Below are 20,532 nucleotides of genomic sequence, written 5' to 3'. Positions count from 1 at the left end.
CAAACACATACATTTATCTCTAATGCATGGAGATATAGTCTTAGCTTATTAACTGGTTTATGCTCTAACATTTAAGATGGAAGCACTGTTAGGTTTTAACTTCATTTTAAGCAATTAAGAATAAAAAATTGTACAAGCAATTACTTTTCAGTTACTCATGACTCTAGAATAGGCAATTTATTTTCCATGAAGGTTCTTCTTATGGTCTTGTGTTATTAACCTAAATTTCATTTTATGTGAAAAAGCAGCTTTGGATGTGGTCACTATGTCTATACCTCATGGAACTTGACATATTCCATGAAAGCACATAAATTTTAATATTAAACTTGCTTTATCTTTACATGGATTACATTTGTATGTTACAGAATTTCATCTCACATTATGAAAGCATTTGTTAAAAGACAGTCAAACTTACTGTCTTCAAGTCAGTGCTTTCAGTCCCAAAATCATATAAGATAATTACAGACATATACACATACACCATGACAGAAGCCTTTCCATTTTGACTTATACTTTTAATTATAAGATGAAAATGTTTTAATGGCTTGAGCACAGTAATTACTTAGTGGTAATGTTAGATCCTGAGCTTCCCTTGCATATGAGTGAGGCTTACCTGCAATGGTAAAAGCCGGTCTGTGTTTCTGTCTTCTGTAGATCCCATTTCAGTTTGGTTCAACAGCACTTTATGGAGGGCATGGGCCATGGAATACACTGCATTCCATATGGAATAGCTAGACTCAGAAATGGTCATCAGATCAATATTTTTTGTGATTAATCTTTAGGGAAATATTCGCTGGGCAGGGATTAAGAGATTTACATGGCAAAGAAGGAAGTGAACAAAGAAAATTATCAATCCAGAATTTAGAGAAATAAAAATCTCCTTGGTATCGGGAGGGTGTAAGATCCTCAAGAAAGTTCTTGAAACCAGGGATAGTTCTCTTCTTTGAAAATGATACACTTCCTCTGAAAAAGTATATTAAATAATACTCATCTGCTGCAGAATCTAAATGTATTAAGTGTTGCTTTGCCATGAACCACACCTTCCCTCTGGCTAAAAATATTCTATTATCAAGGCAGAATATTAGCAAGGCATCTATATCACCATAGAATACCTGCACATTCACTTGCGTATGTTGGTTCAGGTCCACCAAATCAGCAACATATTTTAACCCTAGCTTCCAATAAGCAGGGATTTTTTGTGTAAAAGCCACACAGATATCTTCTGTTGCCATCTCTGCTTTCAGGTGAGAGAGAAACTCTTTTCCATTCAGATCATCAACCACAAAAAGCCCCACCCAGTTCCAGCCAAAGTATAGTAATAAAGAGATCACACCATGGGTTAGGCCTCTCTCTTTAGGAGACATCTGATAAAGGGATGGGAATATAACTTTGTCACTTAGCTCAGCATTAAAAGGTCCATATGTGACCTGAAGAAGCAAAAGAAAAAAAAAATGATTTTGATGTTCTATATATTTGGGGACATCACCCTAAGAGAGGAAATGGGTTCATTCTTCAGATATGTATTCTTTAACTAAGTGATAACAATCAGAGCCACACTGTGGGGTTTGTGATCTTGATTATTTCCTACCCTTACGCTCACCCAATGTTTTCTTTGTTTATACTAATGCCTTCTGATGGATGCTTTGCTTCAGTATAGGCTGGAAATACTCAGTAGTGGGAGTATACCTATGTAGATATTCTTTGCTCTCTGAGGTGTATTATCCTGAATGATATCATAAAAATTCCTTGAAAATTTTTCACTGGAGGATTGTTGCAAATTTAATAACATGTCCTGTACTTTGTATTTTCTTATGTCAGATATTGACCATTCAATGTATTATCAGATGTTTATATGCTAGATTTGGCACTTAGGTGTTGTAGAATTTGACTTGTGAGCAAATACAGCCTCAGTATTCACAGAACTTCTTGCCAGCATTTAGAGATAGAATCATGAATACTATTAAGTTATCTGCTTCGAAATTATCAGAATGTACTGCTCATGCTTTTCACCACACTCTTTCCCCTACTAATCATTGCCATACTAAGGTAATTCATTCACTGCTTTTAAAATCTGCAAAAGTAAACAATTGTTTGTTTTCTTTTGGTCAGGTTTCTATGTGACTGTGAACAAAAATACTTTCCTAACTTACTTGTGGGACTTTGTAGAGCTCCAAAAGTGTTCCAATAGCAGCAGAAAATTCCGGCCTGGTTCCTGAAATGATTCCTAGAGCTTTCTGCTTTGTTTTGCATTTGTAACTAGGGATATAATCACTCCTTCCAGACAAGAACATCAGAGGGCCCTCCAGTGTTCTTTTGTTGGAATTAAAGGAATTGTAGACATGGAAACCCATGGTTATATTAGGAAGCAATTGTTTGTCCTTATTGATCTCCTCAATGGCAAAGTATACAGTCAGCAAAATTTGATAGTTTTTCCATTTTGTTCTAAACACATAGGGATAAAGTGATGAGTATAGTCAGTCATTTTCTTTTCAGAAATTCTTTATCAAATTCAGAAACTTCGAGGTCTTACGCCATGACATTTCCTGTGACATTTGAAGCTTTTGTGAATAAGCCCTGGACAACTTAGGAACATCATGGAATGGCTCCTAAAACCTCAGAAATTAAACTGCATCTAGTAATATTTTTTTTTATTTCTGTACATTGTCACTTGTCTGAGTTAAATGACTGCTAAATATATAGGTGCTGATAATCTTTCTGTTCATAGAAGCATCAGGATATGGAAGAGTTACTAATGTGTTCACTAGGAATATAGATAACAGTTACATGTCCTTTTATTTTGAAATGATTTTATTTCACACTCACTTAAAAATTGTAACAAGTTTGTTTGTATGCACTCCTACTGTTAAAGTGTCTCTTTGGGGGATAGGTAGATGTCCAGGCATTTAGGCACAACGAATCCTTTGAATAAAAGCTAATATTAGTTATCAGTGCCCATTGGGTAGCCTTCGAACCATATGTAGCTCTGGCATCTTTGGGCACCAGCACATCTGGGAATTCACACATATACAAGAAGGTAAGCACTCAAGGCATGAAATAAAAATAAATAAACCTGTGTAAAATAGTGTTCTAGGGCCTTAAGAAATGACTGATATGTTATGACTACTTACTGATCTTGTGGAGGAACCTGATTCAAGTCCTAGTAGCTAGCTTTAGGTTTCAATAATATGTACCACCAATTCTAGGGTGTCCTCCAGTGGCCTGTGAAGGAACCATGCACACAAGTGGTACATACACAAACATGTAGTCAAAACACTGTAAACCTAATGTAAAAATTAATCTTTACAAAAATGTAAAAAAAAAATAGTAACTAAAGAAAAGGTGTTTCATGAAGCTTGCAGATTAAATGAAGAAGTAGAGTTTCCTAAGTAAGGCAGTGAAAGAAAAAAAGTAAGTTATACTACCATATAAAAGAGAGGAAAACCCCAAGTATATTAAGACAGCACAAAAGTGCTCTCAAGGGGAGGAATGATAACTGTTCAGTACGTGGGCTGAACTTTCTCACTCATGGGCTTCAGTGGTTAAGGATGGGTCCTAAGAAGCTTCTTTCAAAACCTGTGGTAGATAAGAGTCTGGGTGACACTTACAGAGTTAGCTTAACAGAAATCATGAGCCTGAGGGCCACTAGATTCTACTGAAAGAATGATTCTGCCTATCATCACCAGGAAGAAATGCCTTTTGGATATAATATGTTAATCTGAGATATATGTCTAGATGCTATGTTGAGAAGGCATCTATTGGTCAACACCGGGAAATTAGGAACAACTGAGAGAAAGAAAATCAGTCTTTCACAGGGATTATCCCATACTAAATATTGAACTGTATGAATGTATACATGTATCAATGAGAACTCTTGGAAAGAGCTGTGTCTGCAAAGACTGGCTATAGAAAGTTTAATAATATGGAAAGATTGGAATGTAGTAGTTTTAGGGCCTCATGACCATAGTCCAGGATACCTGACACACCCTGAGTAGTCATTTCTTGGGCACCTTTTCTGTTGAGATGATCTCTTATATATAATTAATAAAATCATTTTGGAATGTAGTAACCCAGCACACCACTGGCTTCTGCCAATCTAAAAGACAAGAATGACATCATATAGCATCTTGGGCCTGTATGATAACTTTCTCCATCTTCCTGCTAACCGCCTCTCTGATGTTTCCAGTGATGTACTGGATTTATAGCTTTCTTTATTCAGTTACTATGAAAAATGCATGATGTTGCTTCACATTGTAACATGGGATTAGCGATGACCTTAATTGTATTCAGAGACTCTCAGATTTATTCAACAATAAATTATCTCTTTTTTCCATTTGAGCTAAAGGCTGATTTTTTTTCAATCACATAAATGTAATACTAAAGACTAAACAATGTATTCAGTTGGTTTTACCTATATACTTATTCATTTATATATGTGTGACAGGAACTCCACATGAAGATCAGCAGGACCAATCATACAGGGCCCAGAGGGTTCTACAGAATCTGAAGCACCCACCAAGGACAATGCAAGGTTTTGGATTTAGGTCCTCTACATGTAAGTAGCTGAAGGGATGATTACGCTTCATGTGGACCCAGTAGTTAAGATAGAGGGATATAACTCTGACATGGACTATGTTTTCTGCTTGTTGATCACTTTCCCCTGATTGTAATGCCCTAACAGACCACAGGGGAGTGTGACGAACTCAGTTATCATAAGACTCCAGGAGCTATAGTGTGTAGTTATGGGGCAGAATAGGGGAGAGGGATGTGGGAAAGATGGTGGGATTGTGAGTAAAGAAGGTGCATCATATGACTAAGATGTAAATTGATTTAATTAATAAAAATATTCAAGTGAAAAATATGATAATAAATTAGACACTCTCCATCAAATCCCTCAGAGGGTTCTGCTAAATATGGAATTAAGGAATTTAATAAAAAAGGCTTTCTCTGACAGATTTCTGGAGTCAGTAGCTATGCCTATCCACAAATAAGATAGCCAGAAATGGCCTTTCTTTGATTATATTTCAACTGCGGTAATGTTGACAACTGAACCACAAGCTTCTCCCACCAATACATCCTTGCCCAACCTATGGACATTGTTAAGTTAAAAGCCATACTCTGATTGGCCAAGGCAGGTTAATTTTGCCAAGTTCCTTCTCCATTAAAAAAAAAAAAAACTCTCAGTCCTCATGAGTCTGGTGTTTGGAGACTGGTGATGCCCTGTGTGGCAGCTGAAGCCTTAATGCTGTTTTGTTTGACATCAAAAGACTGTCAAAGTCTGCTCATTACAAAGGAGCAGAGATTGTTATGGATGATCCTAGACAGTTTACCCAGGTATAATATTAAGTCTCTGTCATTTTGACAGATATAGAGGAAATTCAGATTATACCGCCCGCTCAAGGTCATACCTCTCAGATGTCTTGATGTGTTGACAGCAAGTTGTCACTATAGAAATTTAGTAGAGGTAAGAAACCTTAGGCAGCTCCTCTGAACAGAGTTCAGCTGCATGGTCCGTCCATATCATACATGAAAGTCAGTCTTTGTTCTTTTCTACAGTTACCAGTTTCCTTGCTGAAAAAGGCAAGGTGCTTTTTTTTCCAGAACCTGGTAACTGTAGAATTTACTACACTATAATATCTAATCTCACAAAATTAGATTTAATGAAATTCAAACTAGAGCTACTAATACCTAACAGTTTGCTCTTTTGGTTCTTTCATTTAAAAGAACTTGCTTGTCAATCATTTCTCCCAGCAATCAGACAACTTTGTCTCCTGGATAGGAGAAAAAACACTTTAAAGTTGATGTAGATTTTGAATGTCTAAGGAGGTGATTTAAGGTATGTAACTGCAAGTTGTAAATGTCTGAGAAAGTGGTTTAAAATATGTGAAAATGAGACTTAAAGATGTCAAACTTTCAGAGTTTTAAAAAATGAATCACTGGAGTTCTGATATGCTCTGAAAATCACCAGGTGGTAGCACTGGCTAGTCTTCTCATAGTTACACAATCAAAATTTTAGTGTCCTTTCATTCCTGATGAAGATATACTTCAATGCTTCTCATTGTGCTGAAATCATATCTGCCATTACACATTCAGAGAGAGGAAAGGCTGTTCATTTATCAGCCCAGAACCATGGTGTGTGTGTGTGTGTGTGTGTGTGTGTGTGTGTGTGTGTGTGTGTGCCCAAGCTTTAGCTGTAAAGCATGAGTGTACTCCAGGTGTTTACAGACTCTTGCTTTTCCTACAGTGAGGATTTCAGAATAGATTACAGATTGTGCACATGTTAATATATTTAAAACTTTTATATCTTTATGTAAACTTTAAAAACTACTTCAAGGAATTGAGACTTGATCCACCTATCACAAGTCAAACAGAATCTAGATGAAAACATCTTTCAATTAACAATTTAGTCTTTTCTGTCTTTTGTCTATATCTGAGGATTGCCTTTTCCTTCCTCTTGTGTTTGGATTCCTTCTCTCCAGTTGCAGTGAGCTATTGAACTATGGTTTATCTATCTTGTGAAAGCATTCCTAAGAGTTTTTTACTTCTAAAATTAATTAGGAATCCTGGTGTGTGTGTGATTTTCTGTCTAAGTACTCCTTAACAATACAACTGCCAGGACCACAAACTTGTGTTTGTTTTTCCTGCTCAGAGAGTAAATATGTATTGAGGTTTCAAGAAGTTCTTTTCATCAAAGGATCATCCTACTCCCAAAATTGATGTTCAAATGAACACATGTACCAATTATAACATCAACTGAAAAACAGGAATATGAAAAAGCCTAATACTCCTCCACAGTATAAATAACCATAAATAACCAACAACCTAACTCACAGTTTCTCAGAGAGATAAAGTAGCAGGTGAATACTTCAGAAAGTAAAGAGATGAAGAACAGAGAAGACAGAAACAAACAATTAATTCAACTGGGCGATGAGACAAGAATCAACAGTCTCCAAGAGAACTTCGATGAGGAATAGAATAAACAGCAATACACAGGAAAGACTCATTACCATATAAGACAAATCCTAGGATAAAATTGAGATTCAAAAGGAGGAGAAAGACAGATAGAAAGCCTGGAAATGAAAATCATAAAGTTAAAAATCAAATCACAGAAAACTGGGTGTCCAGCAGAGCTAAATAAACAGAAGACAGAATATGAAAGACATGAATTTCAGAACACTTTATTACAATATCAGTGATAAATAAATAAGTCATAAGTATGACCACAGTGTATAAACTCTGAGATACTTTTAAGATACTAAAGCCAGAGCATGTGAAATCACAGATACTAATATTTGTACTGAGGACATAGGGATATTCAAGTTCACGTTAGCAGAAATGTTCCAAGTCTCTGGAAAGAAATAGATATGCAATCATAAGACATTTAGATGGCCCAATAGACATGAGAAGAATCGAAACTTATCTTGACATATTAGAGTCACTGTGTTAAAAATATGTAAGTCTGACCATGGAATCACACCATGGAGCGGACACAAAAGTTGTTTTTTTTTCTATTCCTGATTTATTTCTGACTGGAAACATAACAAAGAAAAGTGGAAATGTTTGCAAATGAACAATGAAGCAGGAAAAAATGTGAAACTGTTTTTCAAATTGTTCTGTATCTAGTTCATTATTCTCAATGGAATTACATGTGTTTAGTAGGTCATGTACTATCTTTTATTCAGAACAATCATAGCACATTCAAGCGAGTACTCACAGATCAGCATTCCATAGTTCACTTGGTTCTCTGTCAAAAGGATTCCGGACATTTTGGGGTAGATCAAGTGGGATGGAAATGGGGATAAATGTAGCAAGGTTAACATCGGCCTCCATGTAGGTGTTGGGCTCCCAGTAATAACCACAACCGAGCAGAGGCATCCTCATGTTATACACAGGTTGCAGGAAGAGGATGAGGCAAACCAAAAGCAAATACATGTCAGGCTCTTCACTACACAGAGACAGTCCCCTGCATTGAGATTGATTCAATGAGATTGTTGGCTTAGCTCCTAGAAGAGGTTCAGACTCAACAGTGTCAGAGAAGACTTTGTATGCTACAGTTACTTCCTACTGTTGCTTCAGGCTTTCAGTCTGTGCCTACCCAAAAGCTCTCATGACAGGCCAGCGCACTTTACTGTAACAAAGTCCAGACAACTGAGGGTCACAGTGCTGAGATATTTCTGTCACTGTAGCCAGACTTGCTTTGAATTTGCTGTCTTTTTATTGTTCTGTTTCTCTCATCCATGTATTCTTGTAATCCCATAGCCCTGAAGCTCTGCACCTGGTACCTCCATGTGGGTGAAAAACATGTTTGGTTCTTTCTTCAACAATCTGTATGATTTCATCATGGTCCACAGTGACTTTGGAGAGCACCAGAGTCTGAGACAAAATAGTCGGTCATCCAAAAACAGCTTGTTTGTTTTGGATTGCTGTTGTGAAAGTAGTTTCAACATTTGATTTTTCCTAGGAAGGGGAGCAGGGACAGTCATGCTTTGATCACTTTGATAGCTCTTTGATCACTTCTACCAGTCAAGGTGGCTTAAACTAAGCAACAAGGAAAGTAGATCCCAAGAGTTTTGATGAGACCAGATAAGCTAGAGTAAGATAGTAGAGGAGGAGGATGTCCCTTATCAGTGGACTAGAGGAGGGACATGGAGGGGGACTGGAGAAGAAGACTTCAATCATACTTTGACATGGGATTTTGACCAAGAAAGTAAACACTAGTGACTCAGCCTTATGCAGGACACCTGGGTTCAGGGTTTTCAACTCAGCTTTTGCATTCAGACCTCCTGCTGGACGTCTGGCACCAAATTCAGAATTATACAGGACAAAAAGAGGGGGCAAGCTGCTCATAGTCAATTTAAGTCATGACAGGGAACACATTTATGATGTGTGTGCTTAGTTTAGATTATCAGCCACTTTCCTCTTTACATTCTTTCCTGATTAAAAGACAAACATTAATCACCTTAAGAACCAGGATAGGAGTAAGTTTTGGAGCCTGTGAATATGAATTTCGTTTTGAACCTGGCAGCAGAAGTCTTGAGATGGCTGGACTCAGTCAATTATCTCTTAATAACAACCAAAAAAGAAAAGTAATTCATCTCTATACTTTCTCTACTTTACTGTAATACTATTTATCATAATTACTACTGATATAATTCATGGGATTTTTATTATATATATTATTATAATAAAATATATACAATATAATGCAAATCAAAATTTGATATCTAACTTATGTAAAATCCATTCATGAAAACACAGCCATGAAATTTCAAAACAGCTAAAACTGCAAGAGGCTTTGAATGTAGGAAAGTGAAAAAGTGATGTACTGTTAATTCTTGTATATAAACAAACAAAATAATTAATTGATGCCTCTTATGTATAATCTTGCAAAATTTGATTACTGAAATTTAAAAATATATATACAGATTACATACACAAATAAATCTATTTCTCTATATATATATCAATCCAGATATAGATAAATATACCTATATAGTGAAATTTCTATGTAGGCACCAGCTTAATTTATGTTCAGTGAGTTGTGTAAATGCTGTAGTCAGTGATAGAAACTTGCAGTGAATTTATGGAGAGCAAATTATAATCTTGATAAAAGTGTGCATTGTTTGGGCATTCTAATAAGACTCCTTTGGCCACCACCTCAAGTAGATATAACCCATATTTATTTTGATGACAAGTTACATCCTGTTGTGACTCTCTCATCTTATTTCATCTAGATCACCTTCAGATATGTATATATTTTAGGCAGCTTTTGCTGTATTAGGTTACTACAGTAACATTCAATTGACATTTCATCTTCACTGTTTCTCTTCATATTACTTTGCATAATGTCCTCTTCCCCACTTCCAACCAATTCTTCTTTATGAGCCCATCTTCCATCTATCAATAACTATTTTATTGACCTCTCCTAGGGAGATCTACTTACTTGTTCTCGAACACTCGTCCCTTATTCTGTGTATCCTACATAGTTTTATGTACTGTGCATTGCTTATCATTCACTTTAAATGTAATATTAACATGTGAGAAGATACGTGCCGTATTTGTATTTTTGAACTTGTGTTACTATATACTCAGACTGATTTTTTTCTAGTTTGCCTGCAGATATGCATTTACTTTCAAATTTCATGGTTTGCTTTGTAAAATGACTGAGTAATATTTTGTTGTGTAAATGTCCACATTTTCTTTATCTATTCTTCTGTTAATGGACGTCTGGGTTATATCCAATATCTGGAAGTGTTGATTAGAGCAATCATAAACATGTTTGCACAAATGTCTCCATGGAAGGATGAAACATTCTTTGGATATATGCCCAAGAGTAGTATAGCTGGTTCTTGAGGCAGAACAATTCCCACCTTGCTGTGGAAAAGCCACAAGTATGTCCTTAACTAAACATGTTTGTACTCCTACTAGCAATGTCTGAATATTCTTAGCAATTGTGACTCTCTTTAGACCATACCTCAAACTACTTTTGATTTCCATTTCTCCAGTGACTATGGATCTTGCTCATATCTTTAAATGTTTCTCAGCCATTTGAATTATTTCTTTAAGAATTATCTTCTGATATCTTTTTCTATTTCTTTCTTCAGAGACTGAAGATTTTTTTTTTTTTCATATAAGTCTTTCAACTGCTTGGTTAGAGTTACACCAACATACTTTATGTCCTTTGAGGCTATTTTGAAGTGAAGTGTGTTGTTTTCCCAATTTCTTTCTCATCCCTTTTGTCTTCTGTATATAGGAGTGCTACTAAATTTTTTGAGTTGATTTTGTATCCAGGCACTTGGCTGAATGGATTTATCAGCTGTAGGAGTTCCCTGGTAGAATTTTTGGGGTCACTCAGGTATACTATCATATCATCTGCAAATAGTGACATGACATGATGGCTCTTTGATCACTTCCACATGATGGGGTAGCAGCCTTACCAGTCCACAGAGGAAAACAACGAAGCCAGTCCTGATGAGACCTGATAGACTCTTGTCAGACGGAAGGGGAGGAGGTCCTACCCTATCATTGGACTGTGGGAGGGGCATAGAAGAAAAGGGTGGGTGGGATTGGGAGGGTTTGGGAGAGGGTGCTACACCTGGGATACAAAGTGAATTAACTGTAGTTAATAATACTAATAAAGAATTCTTTATTTAGAATTATATGTGTGTTTTATTTGTACTGTATATTTTCTTACTATCTAATTTTTCTTTTGACTTATTTATGCATTTGAATATTAGCCTTTATTTGGGTGTGTAGTTGGTGAAAGTATTTTAGCTTTCTGTACACTTCTACATTTTCAGAATGATGGTGGTCTTTTGTTATGCAGATTTTCAGTTATCTGCTGTATATTTGAAGATGGTTTATTTTTATGCCTGGGCAAGGGCTAGAAAGATCTCCCCTGCTTATTGATAAGTAAGATTAATAGAGTAAAACTCTCCATCCTAAAAAAATGTCAACATCTACATTCAGTGCAATCCTCATCAAAATTCCAGACAATTCTTACCAGATGTTTAAAGGACAATTTTCAGCTTCAAATAGAAACACAAACAAACCATTAAACCTAAAACAATCCTAAATAAGAATTGCAAGAGGGATCGCCTATCCAAAGATTAAATTGAACTAAAAACTATGGTAGTAAGTAACAGGATGGTATTGGCAGAGTAACAAACACTTTGGTCGATGATGAGATCTAAGACCCAAGCAGAAATCCAAATACGTATGGACACTTGATATTTTTAAAAGAAAAAAATCTTAAAATAAACACTGGAAAAAAGACAACATCTTCAACACATTGTTGTGGTCAAACTAGAAGTATGCACATAAAATAATTCAAAAGATCCTTATGTCACTCTGCATAAAACTCACCAAAATAAAGAGCTCAGTAAAAATCAAGAAACAGAGAATCTGATAGATGAGAAATTAAGGAATTGTATTTTCTCTAGTCATGAGAATGTCTTTTTCATGTTTTGGACTGTGTTGGTGAAGCTTATCACTTGAGTTTCTTAGACTTCTTCACTTTTTTATTTTTAGTTACACCTCAGTTTTTAATTTTATCGATTCCTATGTAATAAAATGTCTTCAACTATCTTCAGTGTGTTATTTCACTTTTTGTTTGTTTTCACAGACATCATTGAGGTTTTATTCATATCCTCTGTTATAGACTTGAATTATCTATATTTTGAAATCATTGTCTTGTTCTGTGGCTATATTAAATTTCTCAGGATCTCCTCTAATAGGATTTTGGTGATTTGGTGTCTTGGGTGTTAATGATTTTGATTTCACTGTAGTGTCTAGTTATCTCGGTTTCAGATGATTATGATTCTAGCTGTTGCTATCTGGACTTGTCTATTTTATGTTTATGATGTTTAATTTCTTCACTTCTGTTTCTCTAAGTCTTAGGAAAGGGTGTTGGCTGTGTATTATCTTGTAGAGAATTCTTCTGAGTGTGTGCCTTGATAGGTCATTAAGGTTAATAGAGAGAGACTGTTCTTAGGTATGGGTGATTACTCTAAAAATAATGATGAATAAAGATAGCTTTTACCTCAGAGTATAGGGCTGGAAATGGTTTTGAAAGGAAATTGACCCCCCAAAGAAACAAGATGAAGTATCCATTTTCATGACTCAAAAATAAGTTTTCAATCAAAATTAATCAAAAGAGAAGGGGAAGAACACTTTATAGTCACTGAAGAAAAAACCCACCACTACCATTCAATAATGAACATTTGTGATGCAAATCTAAGGGTAGCATCATTCATAAAAGAAATATTACTAAAGCTTAAATTACACATTGACTCTCACACATTAATATTCAGAGACTTCAGCACTGACTTTCTCCAAAGGACAGATCAAGACAGAAAGTAAATGGGGAAATAAAGAAACTAACAGACATATTGAATCAAATGTGCCTAACCAATATATACAGAACATTTCTCAGAGGCTCATGAAACCTTCTCCAAATTTGACCATAAAATCAGTCACAAAGCAAGCCTCAGAAGATATAAGAAGATTGAAATAACTCCATGAATCTTATTAGACATCCATGGATTAAAGCTAGACTTCAACAAGAGAAACACCACTTGGTCATGGAAGAAACAAAGGAAGAAATAAAAGACATTTTAGTTTTCAATGAAAATGAAGGCAAAACATACCCAAACTTATGAGACACAATGAAAGTACTGCTAAGAGAAAAGCTCACAACATTTTGATAAATGAAGTGCCTTTATAAAGAAATTAGAGAGATCCCATACTAGTAATTTAGCAGCACATTTGGAAGCTCCCTAACAGAAGGAAGCAAACACACCAACATGGAGCAGTTGACAAGAAATATTCAAATTTGAGGCTGGAATCAATACAATGGAAACAAAGAGACTTATATAAAGAATCAATAAAACCAAAAGCTGATTCTTTGAAAATATCAACAAGATAAACAAACCCTTAGCCAAACTAACTAAAAGACAGAGGGAGAGTATCCAGGTAAACAACATCAGAAACAAAAAGGGGGATATAACTACAGACAATGAGGAAATCCAAAAAAATCATTAGGACTTACCTCAAAATTATTCCACAAAATTAAAAAATCTAAAGGAAATAATTGATTTTCTGGATGGATGTCACCTACCAAAGATAAATCAAGATCAGGAAAAAGTTTAAACAATCCAATAACCACTAAGAAAATAGAAGGAATCATCAAAAACCTCCCAACCAAAAAAATACCCAGATCCAGATGGTTTTAGTGCAGAATTCTGTCAGACATTCAAAAAGAACTATTACAGATACACTTCAAATTGTTCCACAAAATAGAAACAGAAGGAACATTGCCAAATTCATTCTATGAGGCCACAGTCAAGCTGACACCTAAACCACATAAAGACCTAACAAAGAAAGATAATTCCAGACCAATTTCATGCATGAACTTCCATGTAAAACACTCAATAAAATACAAACTGAATCCAAGAACACATCATATACATCATTATGGGGATGCAGGGATGGTTTAACATACAAAATGTCATCAATGTAATCCACCATATTAAAAAATTTAAAGACAATATTACATGGTCATCTCATTAGATGGAGAAAATACACTTGACGAAATCCAGCATCCCATCATGATGAAAGTCTTAGAGAGATCAAAGATAAAAGGTCTATATGTAAACATAATAAAAGCTATATACATCAAGCTGATTGCAAGCATCAAAATAAATAAATGTAGAAATATTGTAGAAAATAAATGTAGAAAAATTCAAAGCAATTCCACTAAAATCAGGGACAGGAGAAGAATGCCCACTTTTTCTGTTCCTCTTCAACCTATATAGTACTTTAAGTTCTAGCTAGAGTATATATCCAAACTATACAATGCACTCAAGAAATCAAATTCCAATAAAAATGACCCAAAATACTAGAAATGAAATGATTAATGAATCAACAAAACCAAGAACTGGTTCTTTGAGAATATCAACCAGAGAGACAACCTCTTAGCCAAAGTAACTAAAAGGCAGAAAGAAACTATCCAAATGAACAAAATAAAAAAGGAAAAGAATGATAGAATGACAGAAATCGAAGGAATCATTAGGTCTTACTTCAAAAGTGTATACATCACAAAAATTTTATATCTGTATAAAATGGACATTTTTTGTGATAGATTCTACTTATCAAAGTTAAACCAAGATCAGGTAAATAAAACATCCTATCTTCCCTAAGGAAAGAGAGGAAGTCATCAAAAGTCCCCATCCAAAAAAGCCAAGGGCCAGATGGTTTCAGCTCAGAATTCAATCAGACCTTCAAAGAAGAGTAAATACCAATACTCTTCAAACTATCCCACAAAAAAGAAGCAGAAGGAACATTAACAAATTGATTCTATGAAGACGCAGTCACATCACAGGCAAGACCCAAGAAAGACATGAACTTCAGACCAATTTCCCAAATGAACACTGACACAAAAACCTCAGTAAAATACTTGCAAACTAAATACAAGAACACATAAAAGATGTCATCCACCACTGTCCCATAAGCTTTATCCCAGGCATGCAGGAGTGGTCCAGTCTATAGAAATCCATCAATTTAATCCACCACATAAACAAACAGAAGAGTAAGAATTCCATGATCATGTCCATAGAAGCCAAAAATCCAACGCCTGTTTATGTATAAAATGGAACTAAATGTCAGTCTACACATTAGGAAAAGAACACATCAATCCTATTTTCAACAAAGTGCTAATACCCAAACTATACAATGGACTCAAGAAATCAAACTCCAATAAAAATGACCCAATTAAATAATTTGCACAGAACTAAACAAAGAATTTTCAACAGTGAAATCTTGAGTGGCTTAGAAGCATTTAAAGAAATGCTCACCTTCCCTCATCATCAGAGAAATGCAAATCAAAATGGCTCTGAGATTCCATCTCATACCAGTCTGAATGATTAAGATCAAAAATCTCAAATTGTAGCACATCCTGGTGAGGATGAGGACAAAGGGGAACACACTTTCCTTACTGGTGTGAGTGTAAACTTTTACAAGCACTTTGGAAAACGATCTGGTGCTTTCTCAGAAAATTGGGAAGACCTAGCTATACCACTACTGGATATATACCCAAAAGAGGCTCTAGAAAAGGACACCTAATCAACTACAAGATTTATAGTAGTTTTATTTGTAGTAGCCAGAATCTGGAAACCACCTAGATGTCCCACAACTGAAGAATGGATAAAGAAACCGTGGCACATTCACACAAACGATAATACTCAGCCATTAAAAACAAAGCAATCAACTTCCACTGCTTTTCCCAGCCAGCGGTGAGATTTTTTTTTAATTCTCTGTTTCTTATCAGGCAAAGAAATCTTGCATTGAGCATGCATAGACACACCCTACCCACTCCACCCCATTCCCTTCCCCCATATCGACTGCATATGACAACAACTTCACGTTTGGGTCGGGACCTCTGAAAAAAACCAAGTTTCTCTAGGATTATAGTTATCAGATTAGAATAGGATAGAATATTGTCATAGTGATTATGGCATTTAAGGAGACCACAGGCCACAAATGCACATCCTCATGGTTTTATAAATGGCAAATGCACCCAGGTCAGGCCTGGACAGTTAGATGATGAGATACACTAAGGATGAGGAAAGGAAGACACCCTCCTCCTCTCCAAGCTCAGACACACCCAGGAACTTTTGCGGAGGAATTCATCCAAACCCTTCCTGGATGAGACAGTTCTGGAGGAGTTTCAAATTCCCTGCAGTCACCAGAGTGGTTAGTGCCACCTGAATTCACTGTGCCAATTGCTTGAGAAAAATTTGAAGGCACTGCTGACCCTTTGGACTCTATGAGTTCACAGCTCTAGTCACTAGCTTTCTGCTAGTCATTGGCAGAGGGTTTAGGTGTCGTGCTAAGCACATTAGCATCTACTATATACAATATATTAAGGATAAAACCCCTCAGCAAATGATGTCCTCACTAAAATATTTTCTAAACCAAAGGTCCCGAAAACTTCAATCTTAATTTGCATACATATTTTACATTTTCATAATCATTAAGAAGTGAGAAAGTAAACTTATCCAAGTGTTGTGCCAGCCAAATCTGAAAACATTAGTAGTGGATATTTTGGGAACAGGGATTGTCTCTGACGTGAACTGATTGGCCTGCTCTTTGATCTCCTCCCCTTGAGGGGGGAGCAGCCTTACTAGGCCACAGAGGAAGACAATGCAGCCAGTCTTGGTGAGACCTGATAGACTAGGATCAGAAGGAAGGGGAGGAAAACCACCCCTATCAGTGGAAGGGCAGAGGGGCATGGGTGGAGAAGAGGGAGGGTGGGTGGAATTGGAAGGGGAGGAAGGAGGGAGGTACATGGGGGATACAAAGTGAATAAATAAATTGTAACTAATGAAAATTAAAAAAAATATAGAAATAAAAATTAAACTCAATTGACTAGGATAATCTCTAGACTGGACAAAGAGCCCCATGAATTTATCTGACTGCCCTTTTGCAATAGAGCAACTTGGAAGTTAATACCTGCTTCAGCTACCAGAACTTTGAGACAAAAAAACAGTGAAATTCAGGTGGGCAGGTCTCCCTGGGGAGAGACAGGACCATTTCAGGAGGATCCTTGGGATGCCCTGATGCCCTGTTCCTCGGAAGAACCCAACTCTCTTGGGCACTCAGAGGAAAGCCCAAGCTAACTGCCCCCAGCCCAGGTATCCCAGAAACCATAGGTGCCTCTGAAGATTGCACAAGTCTTTTCCTCCCCCGCCAGCTCGGTGGCTTGTTTCTAAAATTCCCATCTGCACAACATAAACAAAAAACGTGCAGCCAGAAAGTATAGGAAAGCCAGAAAGTCTGGGAGATGCAAATTCCAAGCTTCCAGCCGAGGGCGAGAGAATCTCCTCCCTGCTGCCAGTGGCAAGCAGGCAGCAGAAAAGAGCAAACTTTCCAGTGACCCCGCACCCCTCCATGCCCTTCTCCCCCCACTGCAAAAGGGAGAGAGAAGGCGGAAGGAAAGACCCCTGATACAAGAAAATAAAGAATAGGGAAGGAGGGCGTTGAAGCAGAGGCCCGGCTTCTAAGAGCTCGGCCTTGGTGGCAAGAATGCGCCCGGCCGCCCACTTCCCAAGCCTCGGGTCCCAATGGCCACGGAGGAACCTGAAGGCCGAGCCCTCTCGGGTGGGGCGGGGGAGGGGCGGGCGCGAGGCGCAGGGCAGGCGCAGGGCAGGCGCAGTGCGCGCTTCCATTGTCAAGCGTGACGGAAGCGCCGTTGCTATGGCTACAGACGATGAAGGAAAAACGCTGAGCTCCTCCCAGGCCTGGTGGGCGGCGGCGACGAGGGCGGCGACGGGAATCCTCTTCCCAGGCGCGGTGGCGGCGGTCCGGGCTTTGCTAGTGGACGACTTCAACGTGGTAGGCTGAGACCTGGAGAAGCCAGGTAAGGGTGTGGGGCGGGCGCTGCCTGGGCTCCGCCTCCACCTCAGGCTCCGCCTCCGCCCTGGGCTCCTCCCTCCATCCCAGGGCTCTACCCCCACCCCGCCCTGGGCTCCGCCTCTGTCTCCCGGGCTCCGCCCCCGCCCTACCAGGCTCCGCCTCTGCCCTCCTCGGTTCCGTCCCCGACCCCGGGCTATGTCTCCCTCCTTCCCCCGGCTTCGCCTTTACCAGCAAGGGCTCCGCCTCCCGTTGTTCCCAGGCTCCTCCCCTGTCTCCGTCCAGGGCTCCGCCTCCGTTCTTCCCGTGATCCGCCTCTGCCATCCAGTAGCCTCTGCGGAGCGGGGCGTCGTGACTGGGAGGCGGGGAGGCAAGAGGGTTGGGTCCCGCGGTGGAGAAGCGGCGGGTCCACGGGTGTCCGCCATCGCCCAACGGTTGAGCTTGGCTGGCGGTGGCCGTCTGTGAGGGACCCGTGGGATGGCGGTCACGGCGAGGCTTCAGCTTTGCATCCAGGGGCTGGCGGGCTGGGCGGGTCGGGAGAGCCTGCGGGTGTTCTGCGAAGAGCTTCTGTGGAGGCTGCTGTTACCCGGGACCGCGCCCTCCTGCCGCTGGGGTTGGGAGGGAAGGAGCACACTGAAGAGTAACGCTGGGGCCAGTTCGCCAGGAAAGGACATGCAGAGAGTCCAGTGCTGCGTGGGGTGGGGTGGGGTGGGGTGGGGGAGCTTGGACATCCCAGTCTAATGAATGTACTGGAAAAGGCGACAGGAGCCTTGCACATTTCTCGCAACATTGTTTCAGAATGTATGTGCTGGCGTTCCAGAATGAAATGATGCTTCTTAAATAAAAGACAGCCAGCCAACCACTGCAGGTGCTTTCTCTCACTTAGCTTTCACGTGATTTGATTGTTCCCCTTATTCATCAGAGAATTCTTCATAAGGAACAGTTTGGCAGATACATTGCTGTTTATACTTTGATGGACTTGCACAACCAGGAGAATACAGGGTTCATGTGGGCTTATTTTTCTATTTGTATCTCTTTGTGTTGCTATGTATAGATAACCAGGACATAATAACAAGGTTACTGTAGAGCTGGGGAAACCTCTTTTATTTCAGGTTAATTCCACTTTTACCCTTGCAAGGAATTTTAGCTACCAGCCCTGCAGCCCCTTGTCTCAGGAGGTGCTTAGGTTGTGTTTGGATGATTGTTAGTCGTTGGTAGCCCTAGAGTACCACTGTTCTACTCATATCTTTTTATTATTTATCCATCCCTAAAAATTTGTTTAAGAGAAGGGATCCTTCATATTTTTTTTCCTCAATACTACTAATTGAGGTCACTGAAGAGAACCTCTCAAAGGTCAGTCAGATGGCTCAGTGGATAAAGGCTCTTGCTGGGCAAGTGTGGAGACCTGAATTTGATCCCTGAATTCATGAAAAAGTGGAAGACAAGAATGATTGCACAGAGTTGTCTTCTGACCTTCCCATGTGTTCCCTAGTATTCAACCTTCAACCACATCATGAACACCCCCCACACACAAAATAATAAAAAAAATAATAAGACATTGGGCTGTATTTAGAGAAACTTCTTACTGCTCCAAAATGTCATGTCATTTTACTTTTCAGTCTCTTACAGACATAGTCTTACCCAGACTGACAGTGTGAAGAATCAGCTTTGTTTTTAATCTTGTTCAGTTTTCAGTTACATTGTTCTTTTCCTTACAACATTTTTATTTAGTTTGTTTTTTGATACAAATTCTCTCTACAGAGCCCTGGCTGTCCTGAGATTCCCTGTGTAGACCAGGCTGGCCTTGAGCCTACAGAGATCTGCCTTTCTCTGCCTCCCAAGTGCTGGGGTTAAAGACCATGCCCAGCTTCCCCAATAACAATTTTGAAAGAATAACAAATTTGAAAAATGTTCCAAGTATGGTACACAGTTAATTGCTGCTTTACTTTGAAAATTTTGAGAGGAAGCTGCTGACCTTATGCCCTGTCACTTGGAATGGTTTATTTACAATTTTATACAAGAATGTTATCCTACATAATGACAGTGCAGTTATCAAAATAGTAAATTCATGCTGACATAGAATTCCATTTAATTTTGGTTTGGATGACTATGTCATTACAAAAATGTCAGAAGAAGTTGGTACATTTAAGTGTTGCATTGTTTCATTATCTCTTTAGTCTCTTTCAATATGGAACAGTTCCCTCATGTTTTTAATGATCTTGTCACTACACATCACTTCATTAATTTATTTGTTTATTTTATATACCACTCAAAACCCCACTTCCTCTTCTCCTCCCAGTCCCACTCTTTCACCCACTTTCCCCATATACCCTTCCCCCCAAAAAACCTACTCTGGCACATCAAGTTACATCAGGATTAAGTATCACCTCTTTCACTGAGGCAAGACAAGGCACCCCTGCTAGGGAAATAGGATCCAGAGGGAGGCAACAGAGTCCAAATATGAGATAGCTCCTGCTCTAGTTGCTAGGGGACCCAGTTGAGGAAAAGCAGCCCATCAGTTTCATATGTGTAGAGGGGCTAGGACTAGTCCAGGCATGTTCTTTTGTTAGAGGTTAAGTCTCTATGAGGCCCCATGGTCCCAGGTTACCTGGCTATGTAGGTCTT

Source organism: Meriones unguiculatus (assembly GCF_030254825.1).
Source record: "Meriones unguiculatus strain TT.TT164.6M chromosome 13 unlocalized genomic scaffold, Bangor_MerUng_6.1 Chr13_unordered_Scaffold_40, whole genome shotgun sequence".
Classification (NCBI taxonomy): Eukaryota; Metazoa; Chordata; class Mammalia; order Rodentia; family Muridae; genus Meriones; species Meriones unguiculatus.
This window is presented reverse-complemented; position numbering follows the sequence as displayed.